Source organism: Ochotona curzoniae, unplaced genomic scaffold, assembly GCF_017591425.1.
Source record: "Ochotona curzoniae isolate NIBS_2020 unplaced genomic scaffold, NIBS_Ocur_1.0 contig_1014, whole genome shotgun sequence".
NCBI classification, from domain to species: domain Eukaryota; kingdom Metazoa; phylum Chordata; class Mammalia; order Lagomorpha; family Ochotonidae; genus Ochotona; species Ochotona curzoniae.
In genome coordinates this window covers 9854534-9882119 of record NW_024464920.1, presented here as the reverse complement: position 1 = coordinate 9882119, position 27586 = coordinate 9854534, and the positions used below count along the sequence as shown (strand labels likewise).

The window sequence follows — 27586 nt, the reverse complement described above, 5'->3', positions numbered from 1 at the left end:
GCTTTCCCAGGCCACAAGCAGGGAGCTGGGTGGGAAGTGGAGCATCTAGGACACGAACTGTTGTCCATTTGGGATCCTGGTGCATCCCACTAGGCTAGTTTTTGTAGTTTTTATAGTGCATCTCCCAGCTTAATTATTCCCCGCACCTTCTCTCTTCTAGCCTTTGCACCTGCTCAGCCTGGAACATCCTCCTTTCTTTGCCTAACTTTCATTCATCTTCCAGGTGAGGACACAGGTCCACAACTCCTCAAGACAATGTCAGCCTTTCCAGGACCAAATGGCTTCCCCTTGCTCCACTGTAATGTTCTGGTCACTGGCTTGTCTCTGAAGTGGATTATGTATATAAAGAGAGTACAGACCGGGGCTCTTGTCCTGTTGATTTGTTTTGGCTTTTTAAGATTTGTTTACTCATTTATAAAAAAGAAGAGTTAAAGGGAGGAAAGAGAAAGGCAGAGAGGGAGTCATTAATCTTTTGTCTGCCGGTTCACTCTTCACTTGGCTGCCATAGCTAGGGCTGGGCTCAGAGCTCCATCCGGGTCTTCCTAGTGGGTAGCAGGGGCCCAGACACTCGGGCTGGCTTCTGCCACACTCCCAGGCGCATTATCAGGGAGACTGACTGGAAGTAGAGCAGCTGGGACTCCAATCACTGCTGATACGGTGTGGAATCGACCCACATAGCCAGCTTAGGGCTGTTTTGTTTAGCACTGTATTCCTGGCGATCAGCACAGTACAGGAAGTACAAAAGTACTGTAGATACAAAATAAGGATTTACTGGATACATAAGGGAAACATAGTAGCTGGTATTTTATGCCATATTATAGCATCTAGATTATTTTTTTTTAACAGAGAAGAGGAGAGACAGAGAGAAAGATCTTCCATCTGCTGGTTCACTCCTCAAGCAGCCACATGGCCAGAGCTGAGCTGATCCGAAGCCAGATGCTTCTTTTGGGTTTCCCATGTATGCACAGGGTCCCAAGGCTTTGAGTAATCCTCCCCTGCTTTCCCAGGGAGCTGGATGGGAAGTGGAGTAGCTGAGACACGAAGAGGCACTCATACGGGATCCTTCCTTGAAGAAGGAGGATTAGCCAATTGAGCTATTATGCCGGGCCTGGTTTGGTGCCTTTGTCTAATGTTTGATGTAAAAATATGAAGATTTAGTCTCAAACTATACAGGACATTTGGGCTGGTGGCTGAGGAACAACCAGCCTGGCTGCTTTCTGCAACAGCAGCTTCCCTTGTCACCGTTCCTGCTTGAGTCTCTGCTGCTCTGCTTCCGATCCAGTTTCCCGGTGGTGAATGTGGAAAAGCAGCAGAGGCTGTCCCGAGTGTCTGGGTCCCTGTTATCCACGGGGGAGGCCCGGATGGGACTCTGGGCTCTGGCTTTGGCCTGAACCAACCCCAGCTGTCACAGCCATTTGCGGAATAGCTGTTAGATGGGAGATTTCCATATGCCCACTACCCTATCACTTTTCCTTTCAAATAAATAAATCAGCAGATATCTAAAAAGAGCCTAAATATGGGTTAAAAGATAATCAGAAAAAGAGAGTTGTGTGAATTTCCTAATATGGTAAATTATGACAGGCATGTAAAAATTTTTTATTTGTAACATTGTTTACAAAGTTGAGAGGGCTGCCTGTCCATGTGGGTCTTCGGCTAGGATGGAGAGGTTTGGGGCATGGAGGAAGGTGGGTGGGACAAATGTTTGAATTCTTTTGTCTCCTATGTTTATAGGAAGTGAGGGGTAGAAGGCTATTCCTTGCTGTCAGACTGCCTGAGCATCGGGGGACGGGGCAGGGATGGAGACCCTAAGGTGGGGAAGAGCGGTTTTGATAGTTCTGAGATATTGCCAGGTTATTGTACCAGGGTTGAGGAAATGTTTCTGTTGGTTGACCCAGTCAATGCTTTTTGGGGAATTGGAATTATCAGTTCAATTTTTGTCTTCTGGTAGTGGCAAGAATCTTTTGGGCAACCATATTTATAGCTGTGGCCTCTCAAGTTCTTAAAAAACATAAGAATCAATTGACATGACATAAGCTAACACTTGAGGGAATGAACTTGGGGGAATGGCCCTCTGTGTTCCAAATAAATTAATATATAAACATTCAAAAAAATAGGAAGATCCATCTTGTTTAGCCAGTATCAACTCATACAGGGATCATAACTCGAATTGGCTATGACGCTGGCATCCAGTTTGAACTCAGGGATTAGTGAGTGTGAATGGTTTAGGTGTAAGGTGACTTTTCACAATGCTTCAAGACTGTTTAGTGGCAGAATAAATCCATCAGGGGATTAGCTCAGCAGCAAAATGAAAGCTGAATTGGTTTAAAAGTGCTGTAATTGGGAGATAATTTGTCTGCAGGAAATAACAATAAATAAATCGCAAAGTATACCGAGACTCTATGTTTGAATGGCAGGGTGATTTCTAATTTCCCATGGAAGATGCAGAAAAGTTCTTGAGAACAGAAAAGCCGTTGGCTTTTTGACTTCTCCGGGGGAGTCACTGCCTTAGTACATCTCGCCGCCAGGGGGTGCCCTAGGGTAATACTCTGCAGGTATACTGGCGTGGCTTCTGCTCTATTAACTCCAACACAGCAAACATTGATTAGCTCTGCTTCCTGTATGTCCTCGCGAATCTTGGGACAGTATCACTCTCAATAAAAAAGTAAGAAAATGATGATTGACAATCACTTAACATGTAAACAACCAGTATCTGACTCCTAAGGAAAAGGGCAAGCCTATTTTCTGTAGTTGTGAGCTTCTAAGCTTAAGAATCAGAATGAAGTGAAACGCCACCAGAATTCTACTCTGTTAAGCTCAGAAAGTTAAGTTGAGGGTTAACAATTGTTCTTCTGTCATTTTTTGTAGCACCATTTTGTGTGTGTCTATTGTCCAGGACTGGAGAGGTGCATTATTGTGGAAATGTGGATTTTTTTTTTTTTTTTAAGTTTTGCCGGTGCTTCTGTAATGAACATGTTCTTGGGAAAAGGAGTAGGAACCAAGAATCCTGTTTTAATTTCACTGTCATCCCTGCCACATTTACTGATGAATTCTTAGGGTTTACTCCTGCCTGTTTAAGCGTGGAAAGTCAATTTGGTTGACTTTCTATTCTGCCAGCACTGCAGGCAGAGGATTAGCCTGTATGCCACCACATCAGCCTTTAAGAAAATTAGTTTTACGTACTTGAAAGCAGAGGGATGGAGCTCCTCCGCTGTGAGTGGCAGGAACATTAGCAGGGAGCTGGATGAGAAGCGGGACATGCGGGACACGAACTGGCATTCATAGGGTATATGCTGGTATCACAACGTTGGCTTAACCCGCCGTGCCACAGTGCACCACAATGCCAAACCTCCATTTTGAGATTTAAAAGAGGAAAATGAAATCCTTGTTCTTTCTTCCTATTTGGGGGTAGGGAGGGAGCCCCGAATATTTCTTAGACTCTTGTTTATCATGGAACCTCCTAAGGAAAAGACTTTGAGAGTTGAATATTGGAAATCCTAGGATCAAATGGCAAAGAATTGTAACGGAAAGAAAAAATGTTCGCAATTTGCTGTGTGCTTCACCATTCCCCGACCCCACTCCGTCCCAGCCCACTCCCTGCTGTTTGTAAACTGCAAGTTTTAATGGAAAGTAGGCCACCCCCTCCTCCGGACTGGAAGCTGGCACACGCATCGGGGAGCTAACAGGGCATCCGAAGGGCAGCAGCAGGGCGGGGCTGACTTGCGACCTGCACACGCAGTTTTTTTCTTCTCATTAATCCTTTGCCCAGAACAGATGCGCTGGATGCAGCGTTGGGCCCGAAGAATGTCCAAAATATGTGGGTGTGAATCTGGCCAAAGGGTTAGTTGAATGTGGAGCATGGATACCAGCCTGGAAACGGGTCACATGTTCATGAAAATGCACATTCAGCATGGCATTGTGCTTGGCAAAGTGGCGATTCCCAGCCACGGAGAGCGCAGGGCAGCGGCCAGTCATGTGGAACCGCGTGCTGCAGCCTGGCTGCCGCGGGCGGGGCTCCCAAGAGCCCGGGGAAGTGAGATCATGGGGTCTTGCCCTGAATAAGGGAGGTTTTCTTTTCTTCTTCTTCCTAATTTTTCTAAAAGGAAAACAAAAGCCCCATGAACTGAATAAAGGAGACAACTTCAAAATCCAGACTGCCCAGACCAGGAAGGAATCTAGGGCTGAAGGTGACACGACTGCCCCTCCCGGTTGCGGGCCGAGACCCACGCAGAAGCAGAGAGCATCTCCTCATTTCACTAAGACTGAAAAAAGCACCCTTCTGTCTTGGCATGCTGAAGTTCCCTATCTCAGGAAACTCTCTCAAACATCACTTTGCTAGAACTGTTAGCACCTCTCAGCCTTGTGGTTAAGTTCAAGTGCAGAAGTAGCTGTGTTTGTGGCCTTGGAAAGCAGTAAAGGACGGGCCAAAGCCTTGGGACCCTGAACCCATGTGGGAGACCTGAAAGAGGTTCCGGCTCCTGGCTTCAGATTGGTGCAACTCCGGCTGTTGCTGCCACTTGGGGACTGAACCAGCAGACGGAAGATCTTCCTCGCTGTCTCTCCTCCTTTCTGTATATCTGACTTTCCAATAAAAGTAACTAAATCTTTTTTTTTTTAATATTGTAAAACCTTATACAAAACCTTTTAAAAAAAGAAGTAGCTGGGTCCGGCGCAGTGGCGCAGTGGTTAAGGTCCTCGCTTTACATGCCCAGGATCCCATATGGGTGCCAGTTCTAATCCCAGCGGCAGCCCCGCTTCCCATCCAGCTCCCTGCTTGTGGCCTGGGAAAGCAGTGGAGGACGGCCCAAAGCTTTGGGACCCTGCACCCGCGTGGGAGACCCGGAAGAGGCTCCTGGCTTCGGATCAGCATAGCATCGGCTGTTCTGCTCACTTGGGGAGTGAATGAATCGTCGGACGGAAGATCTTTCTCTCTGTCTCTCCTCCTCTCTGTTTATCCGCCTTTCCAATAAAAAAAAAAAAAAAACGCAAAAATCAAGCCTTAAAAAAAAAAAGAAGTAGCTGTATTTTCTTGTGTGTGTGTGGTATGTGTGTGCAGGACAGATTGATACATTTGGGATCATTCGTAAGTCCATCAGCAAAACATAGTGCTTTTCTATTTCAAAAAACGTTGATTCTGCTATTACTATTACTACTATTACTATTAGGTTGTTTTGTAAGAATGTGAGAAATCTATAAACATTAGACTAAACAGCTCTTAAAATGAAAGATCCTATTGTGTACTGCTAAATAAGCATTTCATTTTACATCACTTTTACAGCTAGTTGAGGATGGCATCCCTAAACAGCCGTGGTAAGTGCGTCCTGCAAGAGCAAACACATCGAGCCCGGCAACACGTTCAAATGGCTTAACTTCCACCTCCAACCACCAGGATTCCATATAGGTGCTGGCTTGTGTCCCAACTGTTTCACTTCCCATCCATCGCTCTGCTTGAGGCCTAGAAAAGCAATAGAGGATGGTCTAAAACTCTGGGACCTTGTGCCCACATGGGAGACCTGGAGGAAGCTCCTGGCTCCTGGCTTTGGATCAGCTCAGCTCCGTCTGTGACAATTGAGGAATGAACCAGTGGACAGAAGATCTTTGTCTCTGTTCTTCCCTCTGTAAATCTGCCTTTCCAATATAAATATGTAACTAATTAACTAACTAAATAATCTTTTAGAAAGAGCAGATACATCAATGGAGGTATTATGTTTGAAGTCAAGTAGAGGACGCATTTTTGTGATTTTTAAAAAGGATTTATTTTATTCACTTGAAAGACAAAGCTGGTGGCCTGGGCAGGGGTGGGAAGGTGGGGCGAGAGATCTTGCATCTTCTGTTTCATTTCCTGAATGTCGGCAATGGTTGGGAGTGAGGAGCCTCCTCTAAGGCTCCAACAAGGGTGGAGGGACTCAAGGACATGGGCCATCCTCTGCTGCCTTCCCAGGTGCATTAGCAGGGAACTGGAAGGGAGGCTGAGCAGTGGGAACTCAAACTAGAACCCACATGGAATATCGGCACCTCAGGAGAAGACAGCCTGCTTTGCCCGGCACTAGTCCACTGCTGCTCTGCTTTTGATCCAACTGCCTGTTAGTGTGCCTGGGAAAAGACACAGGAGAGGACTTGTGTGTTTAGGTCCCTGCATCGACCATGAGAGACAAGGATGGGACAGGCTTTTACCTGGCTCAGCCCCAGCTAGTGTTGCCATCTGGGGAATGAAGTAGTGGACTGAAGGTCTACTTCCCTGTCTCTCACTCTCTTTCTCTAACTCTGACTTTCAAATGAAAGAAATAAAACTTTAAAAAATTAGTTTGTGTTTCCAAGTGAAGTTGAGGAAACATGTCCTATGGCACAGCAGACCCACTCCTAGGAATGTATCGTATGCTTTGTTTATTATGGTTTGTTTGACAATGCTATTTTTTTAAAGGATTTTTTTTTTTTCTGTTGGAAAGGCAGATTTAGAGAGAGGAGGAGAACAGAGAAAAAGTTCTTCTAGCTACTGGTTCATTCCCCACATGGCCACAGCAGCTGGAGTTGAGCTGACCTGAAGCCATGAGCTTCTTCTTGATCTCCCACACAAGTACAGATTTCCGAGGCTTTGGGCCGTCCTCCACTGCTTTCCCATGTCACAAACAGGAAGCTGGATGGGAAGTGGAGCAGCTGGACACAGTCTGGCACCCCTATGGAATGCCTGTGTTTGAAGGGTTAGGACTAACCAGTTGAACCACTGAGCCCCAGGCCCTACAGTGCTCATAGGTTTAGGGTAGCCCCCAAATGGAGATATTATAAATATGCATTAACTATACATTGAAGGAATCACTTGTGTTATGTTGCACAGAAATGAAATGAACAAGCTATGGTTATAAGGAATAAGATGGAGTAAAAGGATTAAGTATTAAATAGTTTGTACAGTAGGTTTCTCCTTATAAAAACCCAAAAGGAGACAAAACAGTATTATTTAAGGCTGTACACATGGGGAGTAGAAAAGAAAAGCAAGGAAATAAATGATAATAATGAAAGTCAAGGTGATGGCTGGTTCTTTAGGGATGTAGGAAGAATAAAGGATTCCTCCTCTAGGATTAGCAAATATTGAGAAATTTCTAAAAGGAAGACAATATAGAAAGCTCGTGATTCGGGAGCTGTCACTGTGACATGACAGATGAAGCCGCTGTCTGGGATTGTAGCATCCCATAGGAGCACTGATTCCTGTCCAGCTCTTGCTCATGTGCCTGGGGAAGCAGTGGGAGGTGGCCCAAATCATTGGAATCCTGCACCCATGTGGGGGACCTGGAAGGAGCTCCTGGCTCCTGGCTTCCATCTGCCTGCCTTGGCTGTTGTGGCCTTTGGGTAGTAAACTGGAGGGTGGAAGGTCTCTCACTCTTCCTCTCCTCACCCCACCTAACTACCTTTCAAATAAATACAAATAAACCTTAAAAAAAAACTAGAAAATTCATGAAATGAATGTATGTATAAGAGAAGAGCTATGGAAAAACTAAAGTTATCCGATGAAAATTTAAAAATATTTTAGAAGATTATATTTGTGTTAGTTTGTCTTTTTGATCAGTTTAATATCTGAAATCTTATGGGTAGATTATAGGAAAAGTTATAAAGCAGACAAAAAAATTGCTCTAACATTAAGACCCTCGTCCTTCAAAGTTGCATCATTCTCTTGCTCAAATCCTGAGTTTGTTTTGTTTCTAAACTGATGAAGCTGATAGCTGTGCTCTGGGCTTAGGGGTTTACCTCTTCCAAGAATTTGTATTTTAAGATTTTTTTTTTTAAGATTTACAGGTTTTAATAACCTCAGATAAAATGTCAGGCAATGGAATTTGGAATTTAAGTTATTTTCAGAAATGTGCACCAGTTTTTCACAAGGGGGCTCACTTGCAAGGCTCTGTAAGAGGCAGTATCTGCAAAGAAGTACCCTCTGGTTTGAGGCTGGTTTCCTTCGACACCGACAAAGATTTAGGGGCCTCTGCCTGAAGGTTTTGTGGTGTGAATAAGAAGTGAAGTTTTTATTAACAGTGGACTATAAGTAGTATTACACCTGAGATGCCTATGTGTGAGACAGCTTCTGTGAAGTCAAAATAACCAACCACCAAAATATGTAAAGTGTAAGTCCTTCATGAAAGAAACTGGAAAAGGGGTATCCTGTTGACTGAGATGGAATGAATTTCTTCAGCTTGTCAAGTTTACATCTTAAGATCATTAATTTGGCAGATTTCAAAAATATAATATTACACAGATATTCAAAAATAAAATTTCTGGGCCTGGCGCGGTAGCCTAACGGATAAGATCCTCACCATGAATGCACCAGGATCCCTTATGGGTGCCGGTTCTAATCCCAGTGGCCCCGCTTCCCATCTAGCTCGTTGCTTGTGACCTGGGAAAGCAGTCGAGGACTGCCTAAAACCTGGGAAGCTGCACCCGTGTGGGAGACCTGGAAGAGGTTCTGGGCTCCTGACTTCAGATTGACTCAGCTCCAGCCATTGGACGGAAGATTTTCCTCTCTGTCTCTCCTCCTCTTTGTATATCTGCTTTTCCAATAAAAAAAAATAAATCTTTAAAGCAAAAGAAAACACCTCCAAAACTTCTACTAAGTTTGAAATGCATTCTTTTACCAATCACCACTAAGATTGGTCTGTTTCCAGATAGAGTCAATGGTTCAGGGCGGGTGTTTGATACGGTGAGGAAGCGCTGTTTGGGATGCCCGTGACCAGGAGTGCCTGGGTTGAGATGTGGCTCCTCTGCTTCCTGCCAAAGCATAGCCTGAGGAGCACGCCCTGTGTGTGGGTCCCTGCCATCCATGTGGGAGACTTAGATGAGCTGTTGGGTTCCTGACCTTGTCTATCTCTGACTGTTGCAGGAATTAGAAGAGTAAAGAAGGGAACTATTTCTGTTTCTCTGCCTTTCAAATTAAGTGAAAATAAAGCATGGATGAGTCCAAAGGAAACAACGGAACAAGATGTTGTACAGCGTGTTAAGTCACTGCTTGGGGTACTTGCATTCCACATCAGAGTGCTGGTTCCAAGTCCGGTCACTCTGCTTCCGATCCAGCTCCTGGTTGGCATGGTTGGGAGACAGCTGATGATGGTCCTGCCACCCATGTGGAAGACTCGAATGGAGTTCCTGGCTCCTGGCCCTGACTTGGCCCAGCTGTGGCTACTGTGGACATTTGGAGAGTAAACTGGCCAATGGGAGAGTTCTCTCTTTCTCTCCTAGTCCCCCTGTCTCTGTCACTCTGCCTTTTATTTGAGGAAATAAATTTTTAAAAATGACTAAAGAATTTAAATAGCTATTTGGTTTGCTAGATAATTTATGGAGTTAAATTTATAGCCTACAGAATCAACAAATGGGATTATATTCTGTTTAATATACAAAATCATTTGATGATAGAAGTTACCCCCAAATTGTGAGTAAAAGTAATTGCTTCTATATTGGTTAGGTAGTAGCTAAGCTGTGTATGTGTGTGTGATAAAATATATAGATTCACACACCCATGCCTTCTTTGAAAGTTTTATTAGTTTCTTTCTTTTTATTTATTTGTTTTTATTGGAAAGGAAGATTTACAGAGAGAAGGGGCGGCAGGGAGAAAGATCTTCCATCCACTGGTTCACTCCCCAGAGGCTGCAATGGCCAGAGTTGAGTCTATCCAAAGCCCAGAGCCAGGAGCTTCTTCCGGGTCTTCAACACAGGTGCAGGGTCTGAAGGCTTTGGGTCATTATCTGCTGCTTTCTCTGGTCCTAAGCAGGGACTTGGATGAGAAGTGGAGCAGGCAGGATGCAAACTGGTGCTCATATAGGATTGTGGCGGTTGCAGGCTGAGAATTAGCCAATTGAGTCACTGTACTCCTATTAGTTTATTTTCTGAGTAGCCAGGGAAATTTGTAATAGATGATCCTTTGAATCTTATGATGCAAATTTTCTCCAAGGTAGTCAATCTAGTTGCCAAGATTTTTAGTTACTAGAAATCTTACTTTGTATGTCTTTTATTTAACTTTTATGGAAATCTTAGAGGTACACAAACATGTATGCATAAGGATGTTCATTGGAGCATTTGCAAAGAAAAAAAAATTGGAGACAAGCTAAAAATTCACTACAAAAGCAATTGTGTATTAAGGTGTGTGGATGTGGTGGAATACTAGCCGGTTGTTAAAGTGAGAGAGCTACGTTTCTAGTATAGATGCAGAAGCATCACCATTCCTGTTATGTTAGCTTTTCTCTCTCAGCCTGCGTCTGCGGCTTCGCTGTGATCAGTTAGCAAAGGAAAAGAAAACTCAGGCCTGGTCTACAGACTGTTCAGTGCGATGAGATGCGGCCATCCAAATGTGGACAGCTGCAGCCTGACAGCCCCTTCCTGGGACATCCCTGAAGTGACTACGGGAAGTCCTTTTCACGGCTGGGACTGGAGACTGTGCACCAGTCTGCTCATTTTGCTTAGCAAGAGAGATGGCCAAGGCGTTACTGTGTGCCAGGCTGCAGTGAATGGTTAGGCTGGAGACTCAGGGGCAAGGAGGTGCCCGGGAGGCATGCCTCTGAAGGGGTGGGAATGTGAAGGTAATGTGTCCTATGTTTTTATGCACCACAACCTAACTCTAGCAGACAAGGAAAAAAGTGAAGTGACAATATGATCTGTTATGGGTACCCATCAACCTTTTCCTCCCAGGCAGCCCTGTCATCAACTAATAGGTTCATGAACTTGATGACCAAGGGAGCAGGAGGGTTGAAGATTATGCAAGGGCTCAGCAGGACTGACTGCCACTCACCAAGGCTGACCTGGCTATAACCACTGCTGCTGAGTGCCCAGTCTGCCGACAGTGGAGACCAGTCCTGAGTCCCTGATATGGCACAATTCCTGGGGTGATCAGCCAGCCACCTGGTGATGGGTTAATTACATTGGATGACTTCCACTGTGGGAGAGTGTTTTGCTCTTACTGGAATAGACAGTTACTCTGAATATGCATTTGCCTTCCCTGAACATTGTGTTCCAGCCAAACTGCCATTGCCATCTGTGGACCTCTAGTATCCCTTGCCTTCCATCTATGGCACTTTTCAGAGTGCTGCCTCTGACCAAGGAACTCACCCCATAGCAAAGTGTTGGCATAGGTATGGATGCATAGAACTGTTTCTGCTTTTTCTACCATCTTGGAGTAATTGGCTTCATAGAGCGGCAGGCTGGTTCTCTGAAGACTCCTTTAGCAGGCCAACCAGCAAGCAGTTCCTTGCAACCCTGGGACAAAGCTTTCCAGAGACTGCAGTTGCGCTGAAAAAGGGCCCAATATGTGACACTGCTCTCCTATAGCCAAGTTTTTCTTTAATTGAAATTTTTTTTATCTGTAAAGATCTCATTGAAAAGTCTTACATAAATGTATGAATATAGTTGAAATGTAAAGATTTTAAATTTCACACAGTAGTTAAAATATAAAGTAACCTTATGGTGTCTATCCTTCAGCTAAATTATCTGCACATTATGGGAAAATAGGTAAATATTTCATCTAAAAAAGAAATGCTATATGAAAATCCTCTTTTTCTCCAGACTGTAACCAGGATTTATAGGTTCAGGTATTAATGGGGTTGGGAATAGGAGTGCTACCACTCACTATTTTTTAATATAAATATATTTTTTTTAATTGGAAAGGCAGATTTACAGAGAGAAGGAGAGACAAACAGAAAGATCTTCCATCTACTGGTTCACTTCCCAAGTGGCTGCAATGACCGGAGCTGAGCTAATCTGAAACCTGGAGCCAGGATCTTCTTCCAGATCTCCTATGTGGGTGCAGGGTCCCAATGCCTTAGGCCGCCCTTGACTGTTTTCTCAGGCTACAATCAGGGAGTTGGATGGGAAGTGGGACAGCTGGGAATAGAACTGGCAACAGTGCCTATATGGGATTCTGGTGCATGCACTAGGCTAGCCACTAGGCTATCATGCCGCGCCCTCTTTTCTTCTTTTTAAAAGATTGACTTTTTGCTTGAAAGGCAAAGTTACAGAGGGAAGGAGAGATAGATTGATAGGTAAATGGATAGAGATATTTTCCATCTACTGGTTCTTTCTCCAAGTGGCCACAATGGTTGGAGCTGAGTTGATCTGAAGCCAGGAGCCAAAAGTTTCTTTTGGGTATTACACGTGGGTGCAGGGGTCCAAGGACTTAAACCATATCCCACTACTTTCCCATTCCATAAATAGAGAGCTGGATCAGAAGTGGAGTAGCCAGCACACACACAAACTGGCACCCCTGTGGATATTGGTGCTGCAGGTGGAGGACTAGCCTCTTGAGCCATGGTGCTAGCCCCAAGGACTTGGCAGTTTCTTCCAAGGAGAGGATGAGCACACTTGTAGTTACATGCAGAATAGTTATAGCATGTCAGGCAGAAGTATAGGCTTGTTATTACCCTTATTCGGACGTTGGGCATGGCTTAAAGTGGTACCGTATGCCTCGTTGAGGAGAGTTGGTTACTTGATCATTGGTTACACTTACTAACCTGGCAGCCACACAGTAGTACCCTGGTGTTTGCTCACATGCTTATCTTTGCGTTTCCGTGCAGGCATTTTTTTCCCTTTTATTTGTTTGTTTGCAAGTCAGAGTTACAGAGAGGTACAGACACACAGGAAAAGATCTCCCATCCATTCCCTGGTTCACTCCCCAAATGACTACAAAGGCCAGGGATGAGATAGGCCACAGCCAGGAGCCAGGAACTTCATCCAGGTCTCCCATGTGAGAATCAGAGATCCAGGCATCTTTTGCTGCTTTCCTAAGGCTGTTAGCAAGGAGCTGGATTAGAAGTGCAACAGCTAGGACACTAACCAGGGGCCCTAGGGGATGCCACCTTTACAGATGGCTTTAAGTGCTATGCTATGGTCTTAGCCCTAAAGATATTTCTAGATGTGATTAACATTTAGATTGGTAGACTTTGAGTAAAGCAGATTCCTTTTTATTATGTGGTTTGCAGAATAATGCATATAATTAATTTCATATGGAAAAAATTCACATTCAAATATAAGCCCAAATACTCGGGAGGAAGTCTGGATGTATTGTACATTAAACTAACATTGTACATTATTTGCTGGGGAATGAGGTGGAGTGAGGGAAAAGGCATACCTTTCCCTTTATATTCTGGGCCATTTCTTCAGCTGGGTTTTCCCCCCCTCAGGTATAGTTTGTTTTTCACATTTATGCTTGATTTGAGAGCAAGATCTGACTTTTTTTTTTTTTACTTTATTTCAGTTAAGGAGATCATTTATCATGTCCAATGTGACGAGTTTTGTTTCTTAGTATTCACCTGCAGCTCTCTGCTGGGAATAATGCTGTGCCCTGTGAGTCAAAAGCACAGGGAGTTCCTGGCATCTTCCTTCCAACTGGGAGGGCTCAGCAGTGTGCAGAAAAAGACAAAACATTAATGTAACTGGTTTGCAGGTCACTGTTTCAAAACAGCTATGTTTAGTGTCATACGTTATTGATAGGTGATCTTTTTGGTGAGAAACAGCCTCTTACTGGAAGTTTACTTCTCATTGGGCTTTTCAGGCAGCCAACTCAGGATGTTTGCCAATGCAGGATGTTTGCCAAGGATCAAAGTTTGTGGAATGATGGGCGAGAGAAGCAATGGGATGAGTCCAGCTGTGATGCACAGCAGCTCCCATCTGGGCCAGTCCAGCTTCTGCAGCTTCTCTCTTCTGGGCCCTGGAGAGTTGTCCTAGGTTGGCCTTGGATGGCCGAGCCTTTTTCTTCATCATACAGTCATTGGACATGGGCTGCCGTACCAGGGGTGTGACTTCGAGTCAGGCTGCTTCTGAAGCAGTCCTGGAACTGACCGTATGACAGTGGAGAGTTTACTGAGGTATTAACAAAATCATGTGCCTCCGCGCGATGGCGCAATGGTTAAGGTCCTCCCCTAGCACACCTGGGATCCCATATGGGCGCCGGTTCTAATCCCAGCGGCCCCGCTTCCCTTCCAGCTCCCTGCCTGTGGCCTGGGAAAGCAGTCGAGGACGGCCCAAACCCTTGGGAACCTGTACCCGCGTGGGAGACCCAGAAGAGGCTCCTGGCTTCGGATCGGCATAGCATTGGCCGTTGCGCTCACTTGGGGAGTGAATCATCGGACGAAAGCTCTTCCTCTCTGTCTCTCCTCTCTGTATATCCGCATTTCCAATAAAAATAAAATAAATCTTAAAAAGAAAATCATGTGCCAGCAGTACTGTTGGCAGCTGGGCTAGCAAGTCTTTCATTGAAGAAGGATCTGAGTGGTGCGTCACAATGTCTATCTCCTGCACCCTTCTTCTTCTACTACTTTTTAAAATAGATTTATTTATTTACTGAAAGTCAGATATACAGAGAGGAGAAGAGGCAGAGAGGAAGATGATTCCATCCGATGATTCACTCCCCAAGTGAGCGCAACGGCCGAAGCCAGGATCCAGGAACCTCTTCCAGGTCTCCCACATGGGTGCAGGGTCCCAAAGCTTTGGGCTGTCCTTGACTGCTTTCCCAGGCCATAAGCAGGGAGCTGGATGGAAAATGGAGCCGCCGGGATAAGAACTGGCTCCCATATGGGATCCTGGGCATTCAAGGCGAGGACTTTAGCCGCTAGGCCACGCCACTGAGCCCCCCTTCTTCTTAAAACCATTATTATTTTTTAAAGATTTATTTTATTTTTATTGCAAACTTGGATATACAGAAAGGAGAAGAGACAGAGAGGAAGACCTTCCATCTGCTGGTTCACTCCCCAAGCAGCTGCAATGGCCGAAGCTGTGCCAATCTGAAGCTAAGAGCCCGGAGCCTCTTCTGGTTCTGCCACATGGGTACAGAGTCCCAAGGCTTTGGTCTGTCCTTGACTGCTTTCCCAGGCCACAAGCAGGGAGCTGGTTTGGAAACAGGGCTGCTGGAATTAGACCCGGCACCGATATGGGATCTCAGTGCATGCAAAGCGAGGACTTAAGTCACTAGGCTACTGTCCTGGGCCCAAAATCATTATTTCATTTATTGAGGGAAAGTGGATGACAAGTAGCGCCAACAGTCACTGGTTCATTCTTCAAAAGCCCGTAGCAGCTAGGACTGGGTCAGGCCAAAGCCAAGAGAAATCAGCAATGTAATCTAGGTCTCCCATATGGATGGCAGGGACCCAAGTATTTCACCTATCATTTGCTGTCCCCCAGGACCTGCACCATCAGGTAGTTGTATTTGGGAGTGGAGTGGCAGCTTGAGTCCAGGCACTCAATGGGACATAGGCATGCTGACCAGCATCTTAACTGCCAAGTCCAATGCCCAGTCCCTCACGTTCGCTTCGTGTTCTTGGGACCAGCTTCTCAGGGTTTAAAACCCTTATGCAGCCTCCCCCAATCTTTCATGTAATACAGCAGTATAACTCAGATAATGCTTATTAAATACTGTCATTATTGTCATTTTTTTAAAAAAAGATTTATTTGTTTTTTGGGGGGGGAGGCAGATTTACAGAGAAGGAGAGAAGGAGAGGCAGAGTTTTATCCATCGGTTCACTCCCCCAAATGCTACAATGGCTGGAGCTGAGCCGATCTGCAGCCAAGGGCCAGGAGTTCCTCTGGGTCTCCATGTTAGGGCAGGGGCTCTAGGACTTGGGCCATCCTCCAGTGCTTCTCCAAGCTATCAGCAGGGAGCTGGATTGGAAAGGAGCAGCCGGCACATGAACCAACACACATATGGGATGCTAGTTCCACAGGCAGAGGATTAGCCTGTTGCACCACCAGGCCAGGCCCATATTATCATAATTATTAATGTCACTATTCTCACTCACCTAGTTAGCAGATGTCTTAGAAAAACATTATTTTCCAAGCTTTATTTTTTAATCAAGCATGGGTAAGATCTAGTATAAGGGGCAGCGGATGTTAGCAATAATTCTGTCTTACATACATTATGTTAAGATGGCCCCGAATAGCTTCAAATTTTAGGGGGTTTTCCTGCTGTCCGAGTGCTAATCCATTTCACAAGTTAAAGAGTATTTTATTTTTGCCTTTTGTGTTTATAAGATCTAGTCAGTATGATTCAGTGATTCCCAAAGGAACTGTTTTGCTTGGCTTAATAAGGAAAGAGCCAGGTCCAGATTTGTAATTCATCCCCTTGACAAACAATGTAATCATAAATTAGAACATTCAATGAAAACCTAGCTTCTGCTCTAAAAAAAAAAAAATCTTGTGAAATTGTTTTGATAATGCTCTTGATATCTGGTTTTGTATACTTGACTGCTATCCTGATGGAAATTACGTGTTAATCAGGAAAAAGCGAAAGTAGTCCTAACATTCCTATTGGAGGGGAGTGCGTCCCAAGCGTTGCACTGAGTATCATCTGCACTGTGCCGTGTGAGTAGCAGTCCAGTCTTCTGGAGGTGATTACGTCACTGACGTAATTGATGTTTTCCTCGGGGATGACACTGAGGCTCTCAGGGGTGAGCTGTCCAAAGGCAAACACCCCAGCAGGTTGCAACTGATAAACTGGACCACAGGATTCAAGTTTCCCACCATTCCATTCTATTGACTTTAAGGATGGATCTGAGTCTATTTCTTTTAAATAGCAAATTACTTATTGAAACCGTACTTCTGATCCCAGGATACCTTGCTGGAGAAAATGAAAAATGACAAGGTTTCTCAGTGAATTTACTCTAGCTGAGGGATTTCAAGATTACCAGTGGGAGTATTTCCTAAGCCCTAATTATTAAATGAGCCTTTTGTTGTTGTTGTCATAGTTGGGTACCATATGAAGGGCTTCTTCCCATTTTCTGAATTCTTGTCTCTTAAACTTGACTTGGGTACTCAAATCTTTCCACTGTATTTAACAAAAAGCTAAAAAAAATTACTCAAAATAGTTTGATTTGTAATTTAAAAAATCATTTATTTGAAAGGCAGAGAGAGTAAGAGAGAGCATGCTTAATCTCTCATCCATTAGTCAGGATATGAACCGGTGCCCATGTGGGCTCCCAGCACGTGTAAGACAAGGACTTTAGTCACTAGGCTACCATGCCAGGACCACAATAATTTAAAAAATATGCATATGTATATTTATTTATTTATCTATTTATTGAAAAGTCAGATATACAGAGAGGAGGAGAGACAGTGAGGAAGATCTTCTGTCTGTTGATTTACGCACCCCACCCCGCCCCCGAGTGGCTGCAACGAAGCTGAGCTGATTCAAAGCCAGGAGTTCCTTCTGGGTTTCTCAGGTAGGTTCAGGGTCCCAAGGCTTTGTGCCATCCTTGACTGCTTTCCCAGGCCACAGGCAGGGATCTGGATGGGAACCGGCACCTCTAGGACACGAATTGGTGCCCATATGGGATCCCAGCATGTGCAAGATGAAGACTTTAGCTACTAGGCTAGTGCGCTGGGCCCCCGCAATAATTTTTTTAAAAAGCTCCTGTGAGTTTTAAAGCTGAGATGTTACCATGTTCCTTTGAACAATGTTGCTCATTTAAATTTCTTCCTGAGGGTTTCTGAGGTTAGCCGGAGTTTGCATGGGATCAAAGGCCGGACCGCAAAGGCGGTGTGGATTCGGCACATTCCCGGGCAGCAGGGCCCCAGCGGACCAGTGTCGCTCCGCATTTCCTCCCCTAGTCAGGATCTGAGCAGCACCCGCTCCGGTCTCCGCTTCAGGAGCGGCACAAAAGCCTGCTGCACACTTGCTTGCTTGCGTTTTTCATCGGTTTTCTCGTCGTTCTCGTGGCTCTCCGTTGGGCGGAGAACAGACTTCCCCCCAGTAAAGGCCTCTTGTCAACAGTCGGCCAAGACTTTTTTCTTTCACTGGTGGTCCGCGAACCTTACCTGTCTCTTTTTTTTTCTACTATGTTCTGTTTTACAGTCATGTAAGAATAAAATTTCCCTTTCATTCATAGTAGCCTATAATTTTAGCTTTGCACAATTCATCTTTCCTTTGTGGCAAATTGAACCATATCTGTCTCCCGATGTTTCTCTTCTTACATAGTCTTCTTTAGAATTCGGGCTGGTTTGAGATCTGTCTTAACCAACAGAATGAATGGGATTTCAAAAGGAATAGTGGGGGAACAAAAGGAGAGAATGCACGCACGGGCGGTGACACTGTGCTGGTTCCAGGTTTAAGTCTTAAGAAGGCCTAGCAGCCTGGGCGGAAGCCAGCTGACATGACGCGTCTGCCCTGAGGCCACCACGTTGTGAGCAGTCGTCTTCCACATGGCCTCTTCACGAGTCCAACCCAGCCACATGGAGGGGCCATGTGGAGAAGGACTAGGTCCCTGGCGGGAAGCCCCCACGGAGCTTCCAAGCACCTGCTGACACCAGCTTGCCAGGCAATGAGCAAGGCCATCTTGGATGTAGATGCTCCAGTTGGAGTTTGCGCTACCACAGCTGCCATCGTGTGGTGACAGATGATCATTGCCAAGCCCTGTCCAAACCGCAGCATGGGGAGCAAGAATTCGCTTTCCCGACTGTTTTTGGAGTTAGCTTGCTAAATAGCAAGAGCTCATGCAAACACTAGACACCATCTGGGCAAAAAATTCTTGCCCTACCGCCTTCACCTGCGCTACGATTTAGTTGGATAAGATGATTTCTACATATTGGAACAACCACTGGCTGCTTGACTTTGCCTATAATTTCTATTGGTTCTTATAGCTTCTTACTGGATACTGCGTAGTGACTAGTCTCCTTGAAATTTGTTTTGTTTCCTCCTTAGACATAAGTGTCATTCTAAACACTGCCTTTGTGCTCCGGTGTGCTGATACTGCTGCCAGTGTGGTGATGGGGCCATTTTGTGAACTTGCCTTTCTGCTTCATCATTTCCTTCAGCATGCTCACAGCTGCCTTCTCACAGCTGGACCGGTGGATCCACTGTAATTTTTTGGCACTCAGAAAATCCTGCTGGCTTGTTTGGCCAAAGTCAAGGTCCTGCGACTTGTCATTCCCACCGTTTTTGCTGTTTCTGGTCACTTTTCCAGCACACAGCATTCCCATTCCTTTGCATTTCCTGCAAACAACATATGCCATTGGGAAGTCAGTAAGAAAAATCCTTTCTTTGTGGCATCGTGGTTCAGAATATTCCTAAAATCATTACCATCAGTTAATTATGCCTCATTACTTCTGCGAGAGGGAGGTAAAGCCAGAGCTTTTTTTTCCCACATCACATGTTGAATCCATGTCTCAGAATATTACAGCACATCTGTTCTCCTTGGGCTGAAGTCATTCCAGCAGGAATGTATTTCCTAATAAACATTGCCCAACTGCTTCCGAAGGCTCTTGAGTCTGGGAGAATATTAGAGCAGTGGATTCTCGACGTTTTTCAAATGACTTTCAATTTTAGCTTCTGCTGGCCATCTGCTTATTCTCTCAGAATTGCAAATATAGCTTAGAGTCATCACGAGTAAACTTAACAGGCTCCGTGGAGCATATGCTATAGCCCTGGCCTTCCCAGAATTTCAGAGCATTTTAGAAAAGGACTTGTATGCACTATTAGGGTCCCCCTTGCCTGTCTGATGGAAGACAGGCTAGAATAGCTAGGAAGCAAACGTGTTATCTAACAACAAAATAGGACAGTTGCTGTATGAGACAGGCCGAGTATAAGGCTGACACAACATGAATGCCGCTGAGGCCAGGTGCCAGGGTCCAGGGCACGCCGCTGAGGCCAGGTGCCAGGGTCCAGGGCACGCCGCTGAGGCCAGGTGCCAGGGTCCAGGGTACGCCGCTGAGGCCAGGTGCCAGGGTCCAGGGCACGCCGCTGAGGCCAGGTGCCAGGGTCCAGGGCACAGGGTCATTGTTTCCTCTCTTCCGTCCCCAACCATCTCAAACTGGGAAAGCCTCGGTTGTCACAAGCCTCTTTAATACTGACACTTCACGGGGTCACGGACTTTCCCATGCACTTTGTTTCCAGGCAGCATCCTTTTCTTTACAGGAAGTGCTTCTCTTGTGCTTCCCATGATTCCAATGGCTGCAATTCCCAGGTCCCACTTCTTTTGCAGTAGGAATAATAGTTCAGGAACCATGCTTGGCCAGACATGCTAACCTCTTGGGGGTACGTGGGGGCAGGGGGTCACTGATTGAAGCAAGGTTAGTGAGAGACTTTCGCTGAACTGATGGATGGAAAACAGTAGAGGACTCCCTGTGCCAGGCTTGCTGCCTAGGCCTGAGGCATGCAGCCACACTTGGTGTTCTCATGTCACGTCACAGGGAAGCTGTCTTCTTGAAGGGCAAACTCACACACAGAACTGCGTGAACACACAAGGAAAGAATGGCAAGATCGGGATGGCTCTGACTCCTCAATTAAGTCATAACTGGCTTTCTCAGACATCCCAGTCTTTCACTCTCTTATCTAAACTCATTAATGTTGTGTAATTTGTCATGGAAGCCACACTGGATAGCAGTCTATTTTTTATTTTCTAGGATAATTTATGCAACCTTAAAAATACCTTTCTTCTTGGAGATGTAAGTAGCAGTTGTTGAAGCTTTAGAACAGAAGTTTCAAAGTTCAGAATTTTTTCAGAGATGAGAATACTAGAAATGGTTTCTTCAATCCAGACAGGTAGAATCTTCTCTGATGAGATTCTCTATCCAGATATTTCTAAAAAAAAAAAAAAAACCGTGTTGTTACCTACTGGGCGGCCATCGCCTGGGGAATACAGTTGTTGTTTAACTCTAGGATCCAGAGAATCACTGGAATGAAGGGACCCTGGCCAGCGTGCCTCTTATGAATGCCTAAGTGTGAACACGGGACAGATGTTACTGGTCTGAAGATGTGCTGCGAGTGGTGTCCTGGGTGGGTGCAGCAGACACGAACCGATTCCTGATGGATGCGTGAAATGGATGCATCTGACCACAGAGGAACGGTCCTTCTGTTTTCAGCTCATCCCTAACTCCCAGCTTTATAATTAAGTGTTTTTTATCTTTACAAAGCAAACTGGCATAATCTCCCAAGGTTTTCCAATATTCTGAATGTCTCCTCTCCTTATGTCTCCTTTTCCCACCTGTTTAATACAATGTTTTCTTTTGTTTTGATTGGTCACTTTGTTTATACTCTGCCTGTATTTTATATCTTTTTAAAATTACTACTTGGAAAATCATATATACAGAGACGAGGAGAGACAGAGAGGAAGATCTTCCATCCATTGATTCACTCCCCAAGTGGCTGCAATGGCTGTAGCTGAGCTGTTCCAAAGCCAGAAGCCTGGAGCTTCTTCTGGGTTTCCCACATGGGTGCAGAGTCCCAAGGCTTCAGGTCATACCCCACTGCATTCCCAGGCTGTGAGCAGGGTGCTGGATGGGAAGCAGAGCAGGCAGGATCAGAACTGGCACCCATATGGGATCCCAGTGCATGTGAGGCAAGGACCTCAACTGCTAGGCTATGGCGCCAGGCCCCCTGTATTTTATATCTTAAAGGTATCTTAGGGCCGGGCGCGATGGCGCGATGGCGTGATGGCGCAGTGACGCAGTGGCGCAGTGGTTAAGGTCCTCCCCTAGCACACCCAGGGATCCCATATGGCCGCCGGTTCTAATCCCAGCGGCAGCCCCGCTTCCCATCCAGCTCCCTGCCTGTGGCCTGGGAAAGCAGTTGAGGACGGCCCAAGGCTTTGGGACCCTGCACCCGCGTGGGAGACCCAGAAGAGGCTCCTGGCTTCGGACTGGCATAGTATCGGCCGTTGCGCTCACTTGGGGAGTGAATCATTGGACGGAAGATCTTCCTCTCTGTCTCTCCTCTCTGTATATCCGCCTTTCCAATAAAAATAAATCTTAAAAAAAAAGGTATCTTAAATTCATTTCAATAGCATAGCAATTCTGTCAGCCTTTTCTTTTTTTTAATAGCCCCAAGGAAATTTAATCAGTGAGCAAAGTTCTTTTTATGAAGAAATAATGGTTTTCGTGTGTGTGTGTTTATTGTATTGCTGCCGCCGGCTGGGCTCGGGCCTTGACCGCATACTTGCTCAGCGGGTACAGCCGCTCCTTCCGCTGCTGCTTCTTGGTCTTGAGGTTCTCCTCGTGCTTGTTGAGACGCGCACAGGTCCAGGGGCTTGTACTTCTTGCCCTGTAGAGCTTCCGGAGGTTTTCTCTTTGGTCTGGTTGATGACCGTGAGCACCCAGGCGATGGATTTGCAGACAACCGGATCTTGGGCAGCTTGGATGCCGTGCCGCCGGAGACCTTGGCGACGCGCAGCTGCAACAGCTGCGCTTTGAGGTCGTCCAGCTGCTTCAGTAGCTCCTCCTTTTTCTTGCCGCAGAGGTCCTGATCCTTGATCTTGGCCATGACTGCCGGTTTTCTTTTTTAAAAATTATTTTATTTATTTTTAATATTGTGTACAGAGGTCCCACGTGGGCCTCTGATTAGGGTGAGGCGGGTCAATATATAGAGGAATATGGGTGAGATAAGGTGGGTACGTTATTTATTTTCTTCGGTAAATCATATAGCTTATAAATATGTACAATCTATAAATATATACCATATAGTTTTAAATAAATATGCATGTAATGTGATTTACATTAAGGATAAGTAAAACATAAAACAATATGTTTTAAAGATTTACTAATTTGAAAGGCGGAGTTGCAGAGAGAGGAGAGACAGAGAAAAATCTTCCACCTGCTGGTTAACTCCCCAAATGACCTTAGTGATTCGGGCTGGGCCTGGCAGAAGGCAGGAACTGAGAGCTCCACTCCGTCTGCGTTTCTCATGAAGGTGGCAAAGACCCAAGTGCCCAAGATATCGTCTGCTGCTTCCCCAGGTGCTTCAGCAGAGTTGGATCAGCTGTGTCTCAAACCAGTGCTCTTATGGGACGCTGGCATTGCAGGCAGCAGCAGCTTAAGCTGTTGTACCACAATGCCAGTCCCAAGGATGATTTTTTCAACATCACCATTTTGGTGACTATTTATTTAAGAAACTATCACTAATTCAGATAGAGTCAGTGATCTCACAATTTAAACACTATATTTTTTGAGAGTGAGGGAGAGAGAAAAAGAGAGAAAGGGAGGGAGAGGGTTTCTTTTCTATTGGTTTACTTCTCAAATACCTGCCGGGATTGGGCTGTGCAGAATCATGGAGCCAAAAAGCCAATTCAGGATCCCGATTAATTGAGCTATCACAGCTGCTTCCCAGCACTGGCATTAGCCAGAAAGTAGGAGTCTAGATGAGTGTGGGGTTCATGAGCTCCAGTGTTGGGGCTCGGTTGCCTGGCCTAGGGCCTGGGGCCTGCCTCCTAAGTGGGTGCCCGTGTTTGTGAACCCTAGAGGTAGGGGATCTGATGGGACTTTGGTAGCCTGGCCCAGGTCCTTGGACTCGCCTGCAAGAACATGTCCTACTTAATGAAAAAGGTGGAGCAGTGGTCACAGGCCCTGTTGTAAAAGGAGAATGTCACGGCTCATTTGGTGCTGTAGCAGAAGAAGAACAGAACTAACTGGACAACAACCCCGAACAAACGATGACAGTAAAAAATCGTGGTGAATGGAACCAAGGGAGATTGGGAGGGTGACATCATCCTTGGATCAGTGAATTCAGCAGTATTTCAGAACTATCCATACTACTTAGAACTCTCGGAATATGTACACATTGAGACATATATATATATGTTTTAAAGATTTATTTATTTTATTTGGAAAGGCAGATATACAGAGAGGAGAGAGAGAGAGGAAGATCTTCCGTCCGATGGTTCACTCCCCCAGCGGCTGCAACGGCTGGAGCTGAGCCAATCCGAACCCAGGAACCTAGAGCTTCTTCTGGGTCTCCCACGCAGGTGCAGGGTCCCAAAGCTTTGGGCCGTCCTCGACTGTTTTCCCAGGCCATAGGCAGAGAGCTGGATGGGAAGAGAGGCTGCCGGGATTAGAACCGGTACCCATATGGGATCCCAGCAATTTAAGGAGAGGACTTTAACTACTATGCTATTTATACTTTAGTGGTTATACTTTAACCACTGTTGCACTGGGCCCTAAACATAAATGTATTCAAGGCAGCATCCTTATAAAGGAAATTCCAATGCATTGTATAATGGGCTCACATTTTGCTTGCTCTTCAAGGCATGCAATGTATTATGATAAACTTTCTGTGTCATCTTTTAGGTTTATTACCAGGTTCATAATCAATAGGAGGTTGGAAAGAAAGGTGGAATTTTGCTTTTTGGTGGATGACAGCTCACTGTTTTCTGAAGAGCTAAGGGAAAATTCTTTGTCATTTTGCAAAACAAAATTTGCAAAATGAGGTCGGGGGGGAAGAGAGAGGAAGAGAGGGTTATGATTATTTTTGAGAAAGTTGATATCTATTGATTGTAGGAATAGATCTTCTAAGTTTTCTTTTCTCTGTTTACTTTCTCTTCTAGCCAGCATGGCTCTGTGTACTCAGTTTAATGTCCTTATCACTTCAATAAATAGAGAGAGGTCCCAGCGCATTTGTTTACCCAATTATTTATTCATTTACCTAGCTTCAGCTTTTCTTCCCATAACTTTAAAAATGCAAAGTGACTTTTCTATCAGCAGTTTGGAGATTTGCCTTATGCCAGTTCTTTTGGTATAGCAAGTGTCATGTTCCTTATTCATGATTTTCTGACCATATTCAAGGCAGCGCCCTCTGAGACAGTTGTGACAATAATGTCCCACCATGACAACAGCGGATCATTGCCAAAGCTCAACAAAACAAAATTTACTTGGCAGGGGGAGAGGGACTGGAGGCTTTCCACAGCTCTTTGGAAATGCTAATCAGGTCTCAGCCTTGAACCTTGTTTGCTTTGCATCTGGGAAAACCTTTCCAGTTAACGATACCGTCAGTATAAGGAGAAAGAAGAGATTCCAGATTAGAGATTTCCACAGTCCTGGGTTTATGAGAATCCAGGTGCTTCTTCCTCACATGGACAAGCAGTTCACTTGGGGACACGGGGGAGGCCACAGTCGTCCTCTTAGAGTCCTTAAACTGTGTTGGGGATCAGCAGATACCACCAAAGGGCCTAGTGTTGTGATCATGTGGAAGAACTAACATAGGCAGCGTGTAAGAAGTTGACTTAGTTCCTATTTTGTTCTCATGAATAGCTCCGGAAAGCTTCCCTGCCTTTTGGTCCTGTTTTCCATAACTGAATGGAAGGCAATGTTACTATTATTTGTTGGTTCCATATGAACGTGCACACTCAGCTCCACTTCATACTCACACCTGCCTTCCAGTAGCTGGCATTCATTGTTGAAACAACTTGTCAGGTGAAATTTTTTTTTTAGCATGTGTGACTGTTAGTCATGTTGTTATGTGCTGACAACAGTAGAGTCCTCAAGCATAGTTGTGCCAGCTCCCACCCCTCCCTCCTTCTGCCTGTCCCCAGTGCAATGATGAGATGGCTGGTGTTTCTCTGGGATTTATCTGTGTTGTAGACAAACACAGATAAGATTAAGACTGTTGTGGGTGTAGGTAGGAAATGTTGTACCTTTCTTTTAAACTTTTTTTTTTTTAGTTAGCAATACATTGTCCAATAATTCTGCAAAGTGACACTTCAGCATAAAGACAGGTAACACAGGTTCATGTTATGTTAGTATGCAGGCAAGTCATCTCTTGGTGATAAGTCAGTACCTTAAATAATTGTTACCAACAAAAGGAACATTGCTATTATTAGGTTCCTAATTATTGCTGTTATTTAGGACATTGTTGATGACATTATTATTGCCATTTAGGATGTCAGCATTTTAAAGAAATTTATTCTCAGCTTCAGCACTGTGGTTATGCAAGCTAATCCTCCACCTGCAACATTGGCATGCCTTGTGGGTGCTGGTTCAGGTCCTGAACAGCTGTTTCACTTCCGTTCCAACTCCCTGCCTGTGGCCTGGGAAGACAGCGGAGAATGGCCAAGTCCTTGGGATTCTGCACCCATGTGGGAGACCCAGAAACAGCTCGTGGCTTCTGGCTTCAGGACAGTTCAGCTCAGCTGTTGTGGCTATTTGGGGAGTGAACCAGAACATGGAAAATCTCACACACTCCTTCTCTCTGTAACTCTGCCTTTCAAATAAAAATAATTCTTTTTTAAAGAAAATCATTTTCATGTGCCTGAAATAATTAAAAAGCAAATGAGAAGCTATGAGTGTGTTTATGAAAGTTAACATTGTTTAAGTATTTAGTGATGTTAGTAATATGGATATTATATATAGTGAGTAGTTTTCATAGTAAAATTTAGAGAGTTATGTTTATATCAATTTCAAATTAAAGCGATTTGGGAACCAAAGCTTAATTCCATAGTAAAGTAATTTTTCAGGTTTTTTTAAAAAGACATATTTTGTTTTTATTGGGAAGGCAGATTTACAGAGAGAGGGAGAGACAGACAGAAAGACCTTCCATCCACTGGTTCACTTCCCAAATGATTGCAATGACTGGAGCTGAGGCAATCTGAAGCCAAGAGCCAGAAGCTTCTTCTTGGTCTCCCATGATGGTTCAGGGTTCCAAAACTATGGGCTGTCCTCAACTGCTTTCCCAGGCCACAAGCAGGGAGGGAAGTAGAACAGCTGGGATACAAACTAGTGCCAGTATGGGATCTTGGCTCTTGCACAGCAAGGATTTGGTCATTGAACCAGGGTGCTGGGCCCCAGTGTTTTAACAATTATGTCTATCATTACCCCTTTATTTATTTTTTAAAAGATTTACTTATTTGTTAATTAATTAATCTGAATGACAGAATTACGGAATTAGGGAGAGAGACAGAGAGAGGAATCTTCCACTTGCTGATTCACTCCTCAAGTGGCAACAATAGCCAGGGTGCAGCCAGGCCAAAGCCAATAGCTTTATTTGGGTCTCTCACATGATTTCATGGCCCCAGCACTTGGACTGTCATTAGCTACGTTCCCAGGCCACAAGCTGGGAGCTGGATCAGGAGTAGAGCATGAAATTTTTGTACCCACTGTCTTCCTCCATACCTCAACCCTCCCCACCCTAACTGAAGGGCCAAAAGGATGTGCATCCTTCTCAACTATGTAAACAATATTTTTTATATATATATATATTTTTTTAGATTTATTTTTATTATTTTTTCATTGGAAAGGCGGATATACAGAGAGGAGAGACAGAGAGGAAGATCTTCCGTCCGATGATTCACTCCCCAAGTGAGCCGCAACGGGCCGATACTATGCCGATCCGAAGCCAGGAGCCTCTTGCGGGTCTCCCACGCGGGTGCAGGGTCCCAAAGCTCTGGGCCGTCCTCGACTGCTTTCCCAGGCCACAGGCAGGGAGCTGGAAGGGAAGCGGGGCTGCCGGGATTAGAACCGGCGCCCATATGGGATCCCGGGCGTGCAAGGCGAGGACTTAACCACTTGCGCCACCGCGCCGGGCCCTCAACTATGTAAACAATATTAAGAATAAAATTAGGGCCCGGCAGCGTGGCCTAGTGGCTAAAGTCCTCACCTTGAATGCGCCGGGATCCCATATGTGCGCCAGTGCTAATCCCGGCAGCCCCACTTCCCTTCCAGCTCCCTGCTTGTGGCCTGGGAAAGCAGTCGAGGACAGCCCAAAGCCTTGGGACCCTGCACCCATGTGGGAAACCCAGATGAAGTTCCTAGATCCCGGCTTTGGATCAGCATGGCATCAGCCATTGCGCTCACTTGGGGAGTGAATCATCGGACAGAAGATCTTCCTCTCTGTCTCTCCTCCTCTCTGTATATCTGACTTTGTAATAAAAATAAATAAATC

The 27586-nt window shown here is 45.2% G+C and overlaps 1 pseudogene; it reads right to left on the bottom strand.

Moving 5' to 3' along the window:
• Positions 1-21831: 21831 nt before the first annotated feature.
• LOC121154892 lies at positions 21832-22203 on the bottom strand (annotated as a pseudogene).
• Between the last annotated feature and the right edge of the window lie 5383 nt (positions 22204-27586).